We start from the raw sequence: 16,542 nt of genomic DNA, 5'->3' as shown, positions 1-16,542 counted from the left end.
ATTGGTTGTGCATGCCTTGCCACATATTTCATTTGCCATCTTATTGTGTGAGCATGCTGGTTGCATATTTTACTCATTCAAGGACATCCACTTGTTGTTTTGATTGTTCGGTTTTATCTTCTTTTGCCAAGTGGATGGACAAGAATGCCTAAGAACCTCCTCTAGCTATCTATGCTTTTCTCGTCTCAAACTCTATTCATGCTGCATCACAAAATTTGATCAAGTCAGATTCGAACCACTCTGTGTGAGGAGCGCTCGGAGTCCCCGATTCGTCATAGACTTAAACTTCCAAAACCTCTTTATGATTCTCGGTCTGACCGATACTCCACTTTCGGTCCTACCGAGATCATTAAGTTGATGTAGGTTTTCGATCTCGGTGCAACCGATTTGAACCTTCCGGTCACACCGAGTTTCAGTAACTGCACGCAGTTATGAATCTCGGTGCCACCGAGTCGTTCCACTCGGTCACACCGACAGGGTCAGGCTATATATAGTCACGGGCAAAATTTGGAAATTTCTCCGAACCTCTTCGCCTGCGCGATAGCCTGCTCTGCCCTCGTGGTCTCCGGATCGTCTTCTCGCCGCCAGCCGCCTCCAGTCGCTGGTCTTCGTCGCCGTCAACGGGAATTCTGCCCCGCCGTTGCCGCCGTAGCAAGTCCCCGCCGAACTAGGGTATGGACTTGATCTTTGTGCTATTCCTCAATCTTATTCCTAGCACATTGTGATCATATTGCTTCTAGCCACGTTTGATAAACTTCTATCCAGTCAAAACGCCCGTAGATTAGGTTTGATTCAAAAATTCTAGGTTTAGGTTTCCGCCGAAACCATCTCGGACCCACCGAGTTGAAAAACTCGGTCCCATCGATTTGGCTTATGCCATTGCAGAAGTGAGACTCGGTCTAACCGAGAATTACTTATCGGTGTGACCGATTTTGGAACTTTGTGAAACCCTAGCAGTCTCGGTGCCACCGAACTGTGACTCGGTCCTACCGAGTTCACTAGTTTAGGTTCCAAAACTGCTTCGGTATCACCAAGTTTGAAAATCGATAGATCCGAGATGATTTCAGTAGGAAACTAAAACTAAGTTTTTGGATCATTCTTTTTGCAAAAATCTCTGCATTTCGTGATGCTCATCTTTTCTACCTCATCTATAATCTGTTCACAGGGTCAGCAGTCAGAGCTTACAGCATGTCAGACCAAAGTGATAGCCAGAATGTGTCAGAACAGCAAGCGGTGATGAGTGAGGGCACTAGTCCCTCCAGCTCTTCTGATGAAGGCAGCAGGAGCACTCCTAGCAACTTGCCAAAGGCTGCCACGAGACAGAGGAAGAAGAGGACTTCAGATTCCGAAGATGAAGACTATGTGGCAGAGGAAGAGGCCACTTCCAAGAGAGTTGAGCCAGCTCAAGGCACAAAGCCAGGGCTGAAAATCAAAAGGCCAGCAGGCAGGCAGCCCATGTCAAAGGCAAGAGCCTCAACTGAGAAGCCCACTCCCCAAGAGCCAGTTGCTGCAGAAGGCAAGAAGAGAAAGGAAAGGGTGAAGAAGACTGTGGCTAGAGTACTTGGCAAAGCTTCCATCATGGAAGAGGAAGAAGAAGAAGAGGTAGCTGCACCAGCACCCAAGGCACCCAAGCTAATGGGAGATGCCATAAAATCAGGGGGAGCTGCTTCCAAGGCCAAGCCAGCTCCAAAGCCAAAGCCCAAGAGGAACACACGGAGCATTCCTGCAGCTGAGAAGAACAAGGCCCCAGTGCCTGAGACTGTTGCTGAAGAAGAGGAAGAGAATGTCCTAAGGAAGCTAAAGCCCAAGATCCCAGACCACAACGATGCTCATCCTGTGGCTGAGGACATGAAGCTCAGGAGAGATTCAGGGCTGAGGAAGTGGAGAGAAGCAGACCCATATGCTTCAAGGAGAAGGACTGCCGTGGACTACAGGTTTCACACCAAGGAGCAGCAGGATTTTTATGAGACAGTGCTGCTAGATAAGAAGCCCATTGTATGTGATATGCGATGGGTTGATTGGACATACATCAAGGACAATGAGGAGCACTATCCTGGAGTGCAAGACAGCTTCATAGCTTGTGGAGTAGCTGACTTTGTTGGGCAGAAGCTCACAAAGTGGAACGAGGAACTCATCATGCAGTTCTACTCCACAGCTCACTTTTATCCAGATGGGAGGATCACATGGATGTCTGAGGGTACAAGGTACCAATCCACAGTTGCTGAGTGGGCACAGATCATAAATGCCCCAGAGGAGCAAGATGATGACTTGGATATCTATGCCAAGAAGAAAATGGACCACAACTCAATGTCAAATATGTACAAGGAGATCCCAAATGAAGCATTTGATACCTTCAAGTTTGGCTCAGTATATTACCTTCTGTCAGGACTCCCGACTATCAATTGGATCTTGAGGCACACCTTACTGCCCAAGTCTGGAGATCACAAGATGATCAGAGGCCATGCTATCAACTTGCTACATGTGTTTGATGTGCCTCAGAAGTTCAAGGTGATGAGCCTCATAGTGGAAACAATCAAGAGGACTGCAGCAGATCAGAAGAGGAGCTGCGGATATGCCCCTCAAATTCAGGAGCTCATGAACTCCAAGATGGGCACGGGCATATATTTATTGGATAAGGAACATTTGCCCATCCGTCCAGATTTTGAGAACAATGAAGTTGTGATGACTGAGAACGAGCCATCATCTGCCCAAGCATACGCAAAGAAGGAGAAGGCGAGGAAGGAGAAAGCTGCCAAGATGCCAACTCAAGAGGAGGCATCTGAGTATTTCTTGAAGACCAAACAAGAGCAGCTTGGTTACTTGATTGCATCCACGCTGAGGATTGAGCAAAGTCTGGCCACCCTCACTCAAAATCAGCAGAGCCTAGAGAGAATCATGGAACAGAAGTTCTATGACTTGGATGTCAAAGTAGCGGAAGTTCAGTCTGCAGTGGAGCAGCTCCAGGAGGACATGCAGGAGAGGAGAGGCAGGACTACTACTCATGCCTTTGCCAGAGTGCCAAGAGGTCCGAGGTCGTCTGCCATGCCAGTTGCTGACACAAGAGCCACCACCTTCAACAAAATTTTTTTTTTTTTTTTTTTTTTTTTTTTTTTTTTTTTTTTTTTTTTTTTTTTTTTTTTTTTTTTTTTTTTTTTTTTTTTTTTTTTTTTTTTTTTTTTTTTTGTTTTTTTTTTTTTTTTTTTTTTTTTTTTTTCTTTTTATTTTTTTTTTTTTTTTTCTTGCATGTTTAATTTTTTTTCTTGTTTGTTATTTTTTTACTTTTGTTTTATTCATTTTTCTTCAATTTTTTTAGTTTTTTTTATGTGCACTTATCTTAGTGACCGAATGTGTTCCTGGGCTGTGTTTTCGGTGATGTGTGAGCGGGAGCTCATCCAGCACTCTTTGGGGAAGTGAGGTGGTTTCATCTCTTTTTTTTTATTTTTTTTTCGTGATGCTATTTATTTTTGTTTTTTATTTTCTGCATTATTTATTTTCTTCTTTTGTTTTTGTATATTTTTATATAGTTTTTTCTTTTCTGCATTATTTATTTTCTTCTATTTATTTTTGAGTAATTTTTTAATAGTTTTTTTTTTTTCTGCATTATTTATTTTCTTCTATTTATTTTTGAGTAATTTTTTATATAGTTTTTTTTTTTTTTTTTTTTTTTTTTTTTTTTTTTTTTTTTTTTGTTTTTTTTTTTTTAGGTTCGTTTTAGCGAGAGAGAGTAGAGAGAGGGGTGTCGGGTATGTCTTGCTGCGGGCTGGAGTGGGGGTGGGCCGGTTGATCTGTTGGGTTGTGGCGGGGGAGGGCGGGGAGAGACGCGGTGTCAGTGTGGGTAGAGTACGCAGGTGAGGGAGTCAGGAGGTGAGTTCAGAACTGAATCACGTGAAGTGCGGTGCGGAAGGCGTAATGGGGGCCTGAGGAGGGTAGGAGCAAAGTGCAGGGTAGGCGGTGGTGAGTGAGGGGGAGGGGAAAGGGCATGTTCTGAGCTTAGTGGTATATGTCTGCGCCATTCCGAAGAGGTAGGTGGTTACTATGGATGAAGAATGAACCCAGTGACGCGAACTTTTTTCCTTGTTGGCTATGTGTGGTCAGGCTCGATATAGCTAATATGTGGTTTAAAGTACGCTAGCTAAGTGTGAATTTTTGGTTTGAGCGTCTGGTACTTTTTATGCTACTGAACGTTGGCGCAATATGGTGCGAGCGGAGAGGTTTTTTTATTTTTTTTTTGTGTCAGGTCTTATTTTTAGCATGTGGTGCTGTTTTAAGGTTTCGTTGGAGGGATGTGGTGGCTTTCAATGTATTTTGTTGTCTTTTAAAAGGGGTGTTGTAGAGGGTGATTAAGGTGCAACTGAGCTTCTTGTTTATTTGTTTTTTGGGTTTTGTGGGTAATGTGTTCAGTTTACATTACTTAATTTGATTTTTGAGCTGCAATGTGAGCGATTATGTTCTTTGGTTTTTTTTTTTTTTAGTTGTTTTTTTTTTTTTCCAGGAGAGGGATAGGTTTTGCTAAGGTCAAGCGTTCATAGTGAGGGCATTTGGGGCCATTGTGGGATTTGTGGTGGGTTTTTTTATAGAAGGTTTGGTGTATTACTTTTTTTTCTTAAATAAATTGGTCGCGATATGACATAAGATGGGCGCCAAGCGCAAAAGCGCCATACCCGGAAAGTGTGATGAAAAGGTTGGAGTGTCGATGTCCAAGAGTCACAGCAAACCGCCATGATGATAATATGCCTAAGATCTTTGAGCAGATTTTTGGAGGATGGAGGGGGTTGTTGTGTGATAGGATCTCTGCGTGCGGCTCATGCGGAGGGAGAGCGCCAAATACCTCTGTCACGAGCTGGCCCACTGTTGTCCAGCAGAGGACTTCTGATTTTATACTCGAAGCCAAAACGCGATTCTCTGATTTTACCGAGTTGCTTTGCTCTGATTTGCTCTGTTCCCCTTGTTACTTATGGGTGCTGGGTTTGGTCTGTAGTTTTTTTGGTTTTTTTTTTTTTTTTTTTTTGTTTTTTTTTTTTTTTTTTTTTTTTTTTTTTTTTTTTTTTTTTTTTTTTTTTTTTTTTTTTTTTTTTTTTTTGTTGTTTTTTTTTTTTTTTTTTTTTTTTTTTTTTGTTTGTTTTTTTTTTTTTTTTTTTTTTTTTTTTTTTTTTTTTTTTTTTTTTTTTTTTTTTTTTTTTTTTTTTTTTTTTTTTGTTTTTTTTTTGTTGTTTTGTTTTTGTTGTTGTTGTTTTGTGTTGTTGTTTGTTGGCCTTTTACTCCTGAAAAGGCCGGATAAGTTCGTGCCCACCGATGAGGTTGGTAAGTTGATTGTAAATCTTCTAGGGGGGCCCGCTGGGGAAACGGCGGGCGCTGATTACCCGATGGTTGCTCATTTCGTTTGTCGGTTTTTTTTTTTTCGGGAGTTTTTTTTTTTTTTTTTCTTTTTTATATGTCGCGCGTCATTACAGCTGAAAGTTATTGGCGAGAGGGGCAAGATTTTGTCCCGTTTGAGCGTTACCTTCTTTTTTTTTTGTTTTTTTTTTTTTTTTTTTTTTTTTTTTTTTTTTTTTTTTTTATTTTTTTTTTTTAGGGGTGGGTTGTTTTTTTTTTTTAAAAATTTTTTTTTTCTCTCTTTTTTTTTTTTTTTTATTTTGCGATTTTTTACCTTAAAGTCGGCGCACCCGAGGGGGGGGAAGCGGGCCTCAGGAGCGAGAGGACGGTAGGCCCAAACCCAACCAGAGCGGGGACCCGAGCCGAGGGGCAGGTGCAATCCCAATGAATTTGCCATAGAGCACGAACGGCACTCGAGGGTGTGATCATGGGGGTGGGCGAATTACCTGATGTGGTATGTGTGGTATGTGCTCGGCCACTTGGAGATGGGGATAAACGGTGTTGAACGGGGGGGAGGGGGGAGGCGAGAGAGATTCCCGGCAACGCCCGCGGCAGGCGAGGAGAGAGCCCAGTTCAGTACACACACTACCATTGCATCTCAAGTTATCGTGTTCGGAAGAGAGAACCACGACCATGGGGGGAACCAAGAGAGCGCCAGGCCGAACCTAGAGGAAGGCGGGAGTCTGAGCCCTCGCGACCGCAAAGTTGGGATCACGCAAACCGGCGGGCCACCAAAATGCCAATTGCCGAGAGAGAGAGGGGAGGGGTGAGGGTGTGGAGACTGAGGCAGGGGAAGCACAAGATGCAAGGAGGGGGCAGGACCGACCAGCTACGCAGGAACTTGCGGGAGTAGGGGGGGCGCCGAAAGGGCGGGGGCCCGGGGAGCCGCCGCATAGTTGAAGTGGGGTAGGGAACGCAAGGAGGTGGGGAATGGGCAGTAGAGCGGCTTCGACGGCGGGATAGAGGATTCCTTGTGCGAATGGTGTTTGGTGCGGAGAGCGCGTGTGGGTGCGAGGGTCTCGAGTTTTTTAGTGGGGGAGAGGAACACAAGTTGTTTTGCGTGCGGTCGTGTGATCATCTCTTGTTTTGGGGGGGGGCGGGGGCGGGCGGACCCGGCAGGGTGAGCCGGGGGGGAGCCGCGGCAAACGACCGGGCGGGGGGGTGAGCCCGGGGGACCGCGCACACGACCCCCCACGGCGGGGGGAGGCGCCGCAACGGGAGGAGGAAAGGCCACGCAACCGAGCGAACCAACGGAGAAAAACAGCCGTGGCGCCAGAGCGGGGAAGGCCGCCAAACCGGCCGGGACAGGCCGGCCATGGCGAAGGCCCGGCGGACGGGCGCGCGCAAGAGACGCGGGGCAGGCGGGCGGGAAGGGTGTGTGAGGAGCGGAACGGGGCCCATAAAGGCGAAAGCGGCCAGAGAACGAAAAGGGGGAAAGGGGAAGGGGGGAGGGGGCAAAGAGGGCGAAGCACGCCCGCCGCGAGACAGACGGCGAGCCGAAACACCGGGAACGCGCGGGAAGACGAAGGCGGGCGGCCGGAGGCGCGGACGCGCCGGGGCCAGGCGGCGACAGGGCGCGGCAGAGGCCGAGGCGCGGCGCCTGGGGCACGAGGAACAGAGGGGGGGGGAGGACGCGACCGGAGCGCGGGGAGAGGGGGAAACGGGGGCGGAAGCGCACAGGCGGGGGCAGGAGCGAGCGCATAGCCGGGGAAGGACGGGAGCGAGCGGGGCCGGCGAGAGCTGCTCCGGAGGCCGAGGGGAGAAACGAGCGCGGGCAGCGGCGCCAGGGCAGCGAGCGCAGGGGGCGGGCCGAACGGGAGGCAGGCGACCGACGGCGGAAGCGGCCGGGCAGGCGGGGCATAGCCAAAGGGACACGGCGGGGGCGGCGGGAAGCGGGGGCGGCGGCGACGGCGAGCGCGGCGAAGGAAGCAGGGGGGAGGAGCCAGAGAGGGAGAAGAGGCCACGGGGAGAGGGGGAAGGAAAGAGAGGGGGAATCGGGGGGCGGCGGGGCACGGCCGAGACACGCCGCCAGGGCGCAGCGAATACTAGGAGGGGCCCAGGCGGGGGGCCACGGGTGCCCGCTCGGGCACATCATTTGGCGCCCGGCGGCCGCGGCCGGGGGGAGGAGGAGGACGACGGCAAGGCCAGGCAGACGGGGGGCCGCAGCCAGGGGGCGGGGGGGGCGACGCCGGGGGTATAGGTGTGGGTCTGGCCTTTGTGGCCGCGGCCGGGGCCGGGGGGGGGGCGGGAGCGAGGGGCGGGTCAACCGGGGCGGGAGGAAAAAGACGAACAGTGGGACAAAGCCGGAAAAGAAGCGGGCGCGGGGAAGGAGGCCAACAGCCACCACGGAGGCGAGAAGGAGGGGAGCAGGCGGAGAGGAGGGGAGGAGCAGGGAAGGCCAAAGGCAAAGAGCGAGGAGGAAGCAGAAAAGCGGCGCAGACGGGCCGAGAAAAGGAGGCACCAGGGGGGCCAGGGGCGCGGAGCCCAAGCCAGAAAGGAGGAACCATGGGGTTGATAGGCAGTGTTGTGTGTCAGGGAAAAATGGGGAGGAAAATCCTCGTAGGGGGGGCCAGGGGGGCGGGGGGGGTGCCGCGGTGCGGCCCCAAGTGCAGAAGGAGGGAAGGAAAGAGGTGCTACACGCGAAGGCTGGGAACGGAGCTAGGGGGGGCTAAATACAGAGGGACGAGGGGGCAGACGGAGGCAAGAAGTCCTGCAGTGGGAGGGCCAGAGGCAGGTTCGCGAGAGGTGTGCCAGCCGACAGGAAGGAGAAGGAGCGCGACCACAGGAGCGAGAGCGGGCAAGCCGAGGAGGCGAAGGCATGGTAAGACTGAGGGGACAGGACGCGGCCGGGGGAAACGGGCGAGAGGTACAAGGTCGACCACTCAAGGCGCAAGAGAGCGCACACAACCAGAAGGGGAACCAGCGAGAGAGACGGTGGAGAGGCGGTAGAGGGACACGGAGTGGAGGTACCGTGATCACCTCCTAGTGTCAAGGGGTATAGTGGTAGGCGGTAGGTTAAAGCGCGAAGTGGTGCGGTAAGGCCGAGGGCATACAAGCGCATGGGCAAGAGGGCCAACCCCACGGCTGGTGACTTGGCGCCTCAGAGAGGTATAGTGCGGGAAGGCTAAACCCCGGCCAAGACGCGCCGCACAACGGTAGGGCCGGGCGACCGGGGGGGCGAAACCGACGCGGGGGAGTCAGGATGTGCATGCGACGCAGAAGTCCAGGAGACGGAAGGGCCCGTACAAGAGAAACAGGAACTAAGGTGAGGGGGTGGGGGAGGGGAGGCGAGAGACGAGGGGGGGGGTGGCGGGGCAGAAGGCGCGCGGGGGGGCCAAGAATCAACGAACAGCGGGCGCTGAAGTAAGCCCGGAAGGAGGGGAAGGAAAGCGCCCGTCGCACGCAGGCAGCCGGGGAGCGAGAGGAGTAGGTACCGTGATCGCGCAGAGGGCGGGGGGAGCGAGGAAGGGAAGAGAGAAATGGGCGGTAGTGATGGCAAGGGGAGGTGGGGCGGCGCGGAAGGGAGACAGCAAAGGCGCGGCGGCACCTCGGTCAATCTGGTGATGTCTGTAATTCTCCGGAGGGGGAAATGGGCAAAGAAAGGGGGGAGGGACGTGCAGTCCACGGCGGGCGCAGGACCAAAGAGAACAGAAAGAAGGCGAAGACGGCGGAGCAGGGAGCGGCGGCCAGGGGCCGCACGGCGACCGGGCGACAGAGAGCACCGGCGAGGTCAGCGTGCGCAGGACGGAGAGAGGGCGCAGAAGAGGGGCAAACGGCAGGGGGCACACGAGAGAGCAAGGCCAGACCGCGGGGGAACGGAGGGGCAGGGCGAAGGGCGAGGAAGAGGGCCAAAACGGCAGCCGCCCCAGCGGGCGCGCAGACCCGCGGCCAACCGCAAGCAAGGGGCAGGGGAAAGGGGCAAACCAAGGCGCAAGACAGGCGGAGAGCGGGGAGCAGCAAAGGGGGAGGAGGGAGAAGGGCCGGCCGCCGCCGAGGGGCGGAAACAGCGCGGACCAGCCAGCCGCAGAAAGCGCCGGGGGGAGGGAGGGACCGGGAGGGCGAACCCGGGAAAGGGCAGAAACGGGGAAAGACGGGCGGGGACCGGGAGGAGCCAGGAGGCAGAGAGCAGGGGCAGCAGTCAGGAGAAGGGGAAAAACAGCCCAAGCGCGGCAAAAGAGCAGGAGGCACGGCGGCAGAAGGAAGGGGCGGAGGAAAGGGGCGACGAAGGGCGGACGCGGGGGACCCCGGGGAAAGGGGCCCAAGGGGGCGGGAGCAAAGGGCAAGGGGGCGCGGGGGACAGGGGGCCGGGGGCAGGCGCGCGAAACGAAGGAGAGGGGGCCGACCAGGGGGAACGACCCCACAGCGGGGCCCGAGGACAGGAGGGCGGCCACGCGCGCAACAGGCGGGCGGCGCGCGCCCCGCCGCGGAGGGGACACGAAACGCGGGAAGCGCCCAAGAGACCGACGGAGCCGATGAGGAACCCCGGCCGCAGGCTGGGAGCAACCGGAAGCGGGCACGCACGGCAGAACAGAAAGGTTCGCCAGGGGGAGGGGGCGCAGCAGGCCGAGAGAGAAGCGACCGGGGAGCGGGAAGAGCGGCGGCGGCGGGAGGACCCAACGGGCGGGCGCCAGCGGAAGCGCGGACGAGAGGCGGCCGAGGGGGGGGAGGGGTCACAGCCCGAGGGCGGGGAGGACAGACCAGCGAGGCAGCGGGGGCAGCAGGGGGAAAGCCAGGGAAAGGGGAAGGGGGGAAGGGGGAACCGGCAGAAAGCAGCGAAAAATGCCCCAGAGGAAAAAGTGCGGCTCAAAGGGGGCCAAGACAAGGAGCAAGGGGGCGCGCGGAAAAAGAGGAAGCAGAGAGAAAAGCAACCAAGGGGTGGAGGAACGGCAAGGAAAGAGGAGGGGACAGGGGGAGGATGCGGAAAGGAGAGGGCGGGGAGGAAAGAGGAGAGGATGAGGAGAGAAGGGTCCAAGAAGGCGAAGGGGGGGGAGGGCGGGGAAGAAGCCCGGAAGGCCGGCCAAAAAGGGGCAAAAAAAAGAAAGGAGGGAGGAGGACGAGCAAACAAAGGGCAGAAAGAAAAAGAAACAAAAGGGAAGAAAAGCGCAGCAGGACTGACCAGGGCGCAGCCCACGGACGGGCCCCGCTAGGGCCCAGCCCACCAGAGCCAGGCGCTAGTCGTCTCCTTCCTTGCTAGGAGGACGACGGCGTGGCGCACGCACATGAGGCGAAGCCACCTCCTGCTTCCACCTCCTGCTGCCTCCCCCGTCCTCACTCGAGCGCCATGGAGACGCCCGCAACCCCCTGGTCACTCTCCCCCTCTCTCCCGTGCCTATCCCTCGTCTGTCCCCCTTCCCCGAGCACCACCGAGCGAAGCTCGTCGCCGCCACTCACCGTCGTCGTAGCTACTGGCCACGCCGAGCCCCGTTGCCGTGTCCCACTGGTCCGCGTCGACCACCGCCTCACCAAGACGAAGGTCACGTCGCCGGACGCACTGCAACGCCCTCACCGCTGTCGTCTTCAACCTCGGGATGCCGAGATCGCCACCGCCGTGCCTTCTGCTCCGAGCCTTCCCCGAGCCCACGTCGACGCCTCTGCAACCACCGTGAGCTCCCGCATTGGAACCCCCTCTCCTCGAGCTCGTTTGCGTCGTGCAGCCACCGTTTCACCGGAGCCGAAAGCTCACCGCCGCCGACCATCTCGCTGTCGTGGCCACAGCTATCGCCACTCTCTTTTGAGCATGTCCTCGTGCTCTCTGTGCTCCCAGGAGTCCGCCCGGATGCCTAGCTCGCTCGCTAGCCAAGCGTAGTGCCTCGTCGTGCTAACCCGTACTCCGGCCGCCGCCGTCGTCGTTGCAGCCGATGCTGGGACCACCCCAGCCGCTGCTGCCTGCTCCTTTAGACGCGGACGAGCATCAGCTCCACGCTGGGCCCCTCCGCCGTCCATTTGGTCGACGGAGGGTGAAACCCGACGCGCTCCACCGCCACTGACCTTGCCGGCGATGAGCCGGCGGCCTAATTCTGGTTTAGTTAGCACTAATTACCCTGCTAAACACCCCATAACCACTGCCATGTGGGCCCCTGTGCCTGTTTAGGTTAGTTTAATTCCCTGTTTAGATTAGTGCTAATCTTGCGGACCCCACGTGTCAACTTTGACTTTGACCAAGTGAGCGTTGACCGGTCCCACATGTCATCCACACAAACCAGCCCCAAGACACTGACGTGTGGGTCCCAACTGTTAGGTTTGACTCTGATTAGGTGTTGTTGACCTGCTGAGGTCAGCATGACCTAATGCTGAGGCAATAAGTCTTTTTCTGGATTAAACTTCATTCATAATATTCCAGAAATTAGCCAAAACTTCAAAAATTCATAGAAATTCAGCCGTAGCTCAGATTGAAATAATTTATATATGAAAAATGATCAAAAAAATTCAATCTATCCATCTGTACAATTTTCATGCATGACAAACCAACCTATACATGCTGTATATATGAAAATATATGAATGGCATTTATAAGAGTTTATTTTGGAGTTGCATTTGAACCTTTGGTTCAAATGGACCTCAACCAAATGAATGCTAGTTGCATTAGCTCAAACAACATCACATACTCATGCCATGTTCATGCATCATATTGTTGCATATGCTTGAGTTTGATTTCCGCCACCGTTCCTTCTCGATAGGTCCTGCTCCGGAGAGTGTTCGAGAGTACCAGTCTGAGGAGCAGTGCCCCCCTGTTGATCTACCAGGCAAGCAACCCCCCTTGTTCATTCCGATACAATCCTACTATCTTGCTCCTGCTCTCATTTATTGCATTAGGACAACAATGATTCAACTGCTACTTTATGCTGCGGTAGTTGAACCCATTCCTCTGCATGACCTGTCATTGCCATAGTAAATAGTTAAAACCCACTAGCATGTGTAGGAGTTGATTGAGCCATGTTGTGTTCTTGCCATGCCATGCCTGCTATTGCTTAGAGTATGTCAGGTCTGATTCATCGGGAATGAATTAGAGTGTTACGATATGATCCGGCGCTGAGAGTTAAGCGTGTGAACACGATTTAGTAAAGGTAGCGGTGAGAGGCCATGTAGGAGTACATGGTGGGTTGTCTCATTGGGACCGTCTTTAAGAACTGAGTTCTGTGTAGGTTGTCCAATGACTAGCTACTACCAAACATTGGGCTCCGGGCGCTCCAAGCTCTCTCGACTTATTAACCGCCTTGATCTCTGTCCAGGAGTTGCAAATAGTTTCTGGTGTTTGTAGGTAGTGCTATTTTTCTACCGAGTGGCACCCGGCAGGGTGGACTTGGGACAAACTAGGCACCGTGGCCCGGTGTACCGTGTGGCACCCGGATGGTGGGCTCAGGAACCCGTACACATCGTTTGGGGCCGTGAGCGAAACCCCGGCCGGATCTCCTTGCGGATGGAACCCGAATAGGCGATAAACCTGGACTAGAGTCTTGTGTGGTTAGTCAGGTCGTGGCCGACACCCTCGCCAGGCTTCTGCTTGAAGGTTGCCGAGATACATGACGTGTATATGGTGATAAGTGGTGAGAGCGTGTCGGAAGAAGTACACCCCTGCAGGGTTATCATGATCTATTCGAATAGCCGTGTCCTCGGTTATGGACTTCTTGGATGCTTACATGGTACATAGACAACTTAAAGTGGATACTCTAAAATGCTCAAGACAAGTGTGAGTGCTATGGATGGCCTTCTCGTAAGGAGACGAGGATGAATCCATAGTAGTGTATTGATGTGGTGATTAGTGGACTCGTGTGCGCTGCCTCACCTCAAAGAAGTTTCTCGTTGTCGTAGAATAGGATAGCCACTAAGTCAAAGCTGGCTTGCTGCAACTAAACCCCACATTACCTTCTTGATACAAATGCATGTATGATAGGATCTGATGTAAGTCTTGCTGAGTACCTTTGTACTCACGTTTGCTTTATTTATGTTTTGCAGGTGAGACATCTCTCTCACTAGTAGTACCGCTTGGACTTCGACGAGTAGCTTGTTACCTCAACTACGATCTTGTACCCTTGGGAGGGTCTTGTAGATAGTCAGGCTTCTCGGCCTTTTTCTTTTGTAGTTGTCTGTACTCAGACATGTAATGCTTCCGTTGCTTGTATGCTCTGAATGATGGGTCATGTGACCCCTGTTGTATTTAATGCTATGTGGCTCTTCTGGGCCTTTATCTATATGAGCTTGCGTTATGTTGTGATGCCATGTTGTACAGCACATACTTGCATGTTATGCGTACGTGTGACGTGTATTGCTATGTGTGGGATCCGACAATCTAGTTGTTTATCCTTGGCAGCCTCTCTTATGGGGAAATGTAGTCTAGTGCTTCCTTGAGCCATAGTAGTCCGCTACAGCCCGGTTCACCGGAGTCCTGCTAGCCCAGCACTACTGCTCAGAATACTTGATTGGTCGGCATGTTTTTCACTTTGTTCCTGTGTCTGTCCCTTCGGGGAAATGTCACGCGGTGACATCCGTAGTCCTGCCTAGCCTGCTACAGCCCGGGTTCCCCGAAGTCCTGTTAGCCCAGTGCTACAGCCCAGATTCACACGCTGCTGACCAACATGCTCGATGTGAATCATGTATGCCTGTCCCCATAGGTTAGTGCCGCTTTGGGTTCACGACTAGCCATGTCGGCCCGGGTTCTCTGTCATATAGATGCTAGCGACACAATCATATACGTGAGCCAAAAGGCGCAAACGGTCCCGAGCCAGGGTAAGGCAACACCCATGGGGATACCGTGCATGAGGCCGCAAAGTGATATGAGGTGTTACCGACTAGATCGATGTGACTTGGAATCGGGGTCCCGACATGGGTGTATAATACCGGCGAAAGGTGCAAGGTATTAGAGAGGCTAGCAAAGGTGGAAGGGTGAGAGTGCGTATAATCCATGGACTCAACATTAGTCATAAAGAACTCATATACTTATTGCAAAAATCTAGAAGTTATCAAAGCAAAGTATTACGCTCATGCTCCTAGGGGATAGATTGGTAGGAAAAGACCATCGCTCGTCCCCGACCGCCACTCATAAGGAAGACAATCAAAAAATAAATCATGCTCCGACTTCATTACATAACGGTTCACCATACGTGCATGCTACGGGAATCACAAACTTCAATACAAGTATTCTTCAAATTCACAACTACTCAACTAGCACAACTTTAATATCACCATCTTCATATCTCAAAACAATTATCAAGCATCAAACTTCTCATAGTATTCAACACACTCATAAGAAAGTTTTATTATTAATCTTGTATACCAAGCATATTAGGATTTTAAGCAAATTACCATGCTATTTAAGACTCTCAAAATAATCTAAGTGAAGCATGAGAGATCAATAGTTTCTATAAAACAAAACCACCACCGTGCTCTAAAAGATATAAGTGAAGTACTAGAGCAAAACTATATAACTCAAAAGATATAAGCGAAGCACATAGAGTATTCTAACAAATTCCAAATCATGAATGGCTCTCTCAAATGGTCTGTACAGCAAGGATGATTGTGGTAAACTAAAAAGTAAAGACTCAAATCATACAAGATGCTCCAAGCAAAACACATATCATGTGGCGAATAAAAATATAGCTCCAAGTAAAGTTACCGATAGAAGTAGACGAAAGAGGGGATGCCTTCCGAGGCCTCCCCAAGCTTTGGCTTTTAGGTGTCCTTAGATTATCTTGGGGGTGCCATGGGCATCCCCAATCTTAGGCTCTTGCCACTCCTTGTTCCATAATCCATCAAATCTTTACCCAAAACTTGAAAACTTCACAACACAAAACTTAAAGTAGAAAATCTCGTGAGCTCCGTTAGCGAAAGAAAACAAAAGACCACTTCAAGGTACTGTAATGAAATCATTATTTATTTATATTGGTGTTATACCTACTGTATTCCAACTTCTCTATGGTTTATAAACTATTTTACTAGCCATAGATTTATCAAAATAAGCAAACAACACACAAAAAACAGAATCTGTCAAAAACAGAACAGTCTGTAGTAATCTATAGCTAGCGCAAGATCTGGAACCCCAAAAATTCTAAACTAAATTGCTGGACATGAGGAATTTATCTATTAATCATCTGAAAAAATAATTAACAAAATATCACTTTCCAAATAAAAATGGCAGTAGTTCTCGTGAGCGCTAAAGTTTCTGTTTTCTACAGCAAGTAACAAGACTTTCCCCAAGTCTTCCCAACGGTTCTACTTGGCACAGACACTAATTAAACACAAAAAACACAACAAAAACAAAGGCTAGATAAATTTTTTATCACTAAACAGGATCAAAAAGCAAGGAATAAAAATAAAATTGGGTTGCCTCCCAACAAACGCTATCGTTTAACGCCCTAGCTAGGTGATACGTCCATTTTGCATCATGCTTTTATATCGATATTTATTGCATTATGGACTGTTATTTCACTTTATGTCACAATACTTATGGCTATTCTCTCTTATTTTACAAGGTTTACATAAGGAGGCAGAATGCCGGCAGCTGGAATTCTGGGCTGGAAAAGGAGCAAATATTAGAGACCTATTCTGCGCAACTCCAAAAGTCCTGAAACTTCACGAAACATCTTAAAATAAATAAAGAAAAATCCTCGCCAAAGATGAAGGCCAGGGGGCCCACACCCTTCTCACGAGGGTGGGGGGCGCCCCTCCTAGGGCGCGCCCATACCTCGTGGGCCCCCTGGTGGCTCTCCGACGTCCATCTTCTCCTATATGAGGTCTTTCGATGAGAAAAAAAATAAGAAGGAACCTTTCGGGACGAGACTCTGCCGCCACGAGGCGGAACCTTGGAGGATCCAATCGAGAGCTCCGGCAGAGCTGTTCTGCCGGGGATACTTCCCTCCGGGAGGGGGAAATCATCACCATCGTCATCACCAATGCTCCTCTCATCGGGAGAGGGCAATCTCCATCAACATCTTCACCAGCACCATCTCATCTCCAAACCCTAGTTCATCTCTTGTATCCAATTCTTGTCTCAAAGTCCGGGATTGGTGCTAGTAGGTTGCTAGTAGTGTTGATTACTCCTTGTAGTTGATGCTAATTGGTTTAATTGGTGGAAGATCATATGTTCAGATCCTATATGCATATTATTACCCTTCTGATTATGAACATGAATATGCTTTGTGAGTAATTACGTTTGTTCCTAAGGACAAGGGAGAA

Source organism: Triticum urartu, chromosome 4 (genome assembly GCF_003073215.2).
Source record: "Triticum urartu cultivar G1812 chromosome 4, Tu2.1, whole genome shotgun sequence".
NCBI lineage: Eukaryota > Viridiplantae > Streptophyta > Magnoliopsida > Poales > Poaceae > Triticum > Triticum urartu.
Note: the sequence above shows the minus strand (reverse complement) of the source record.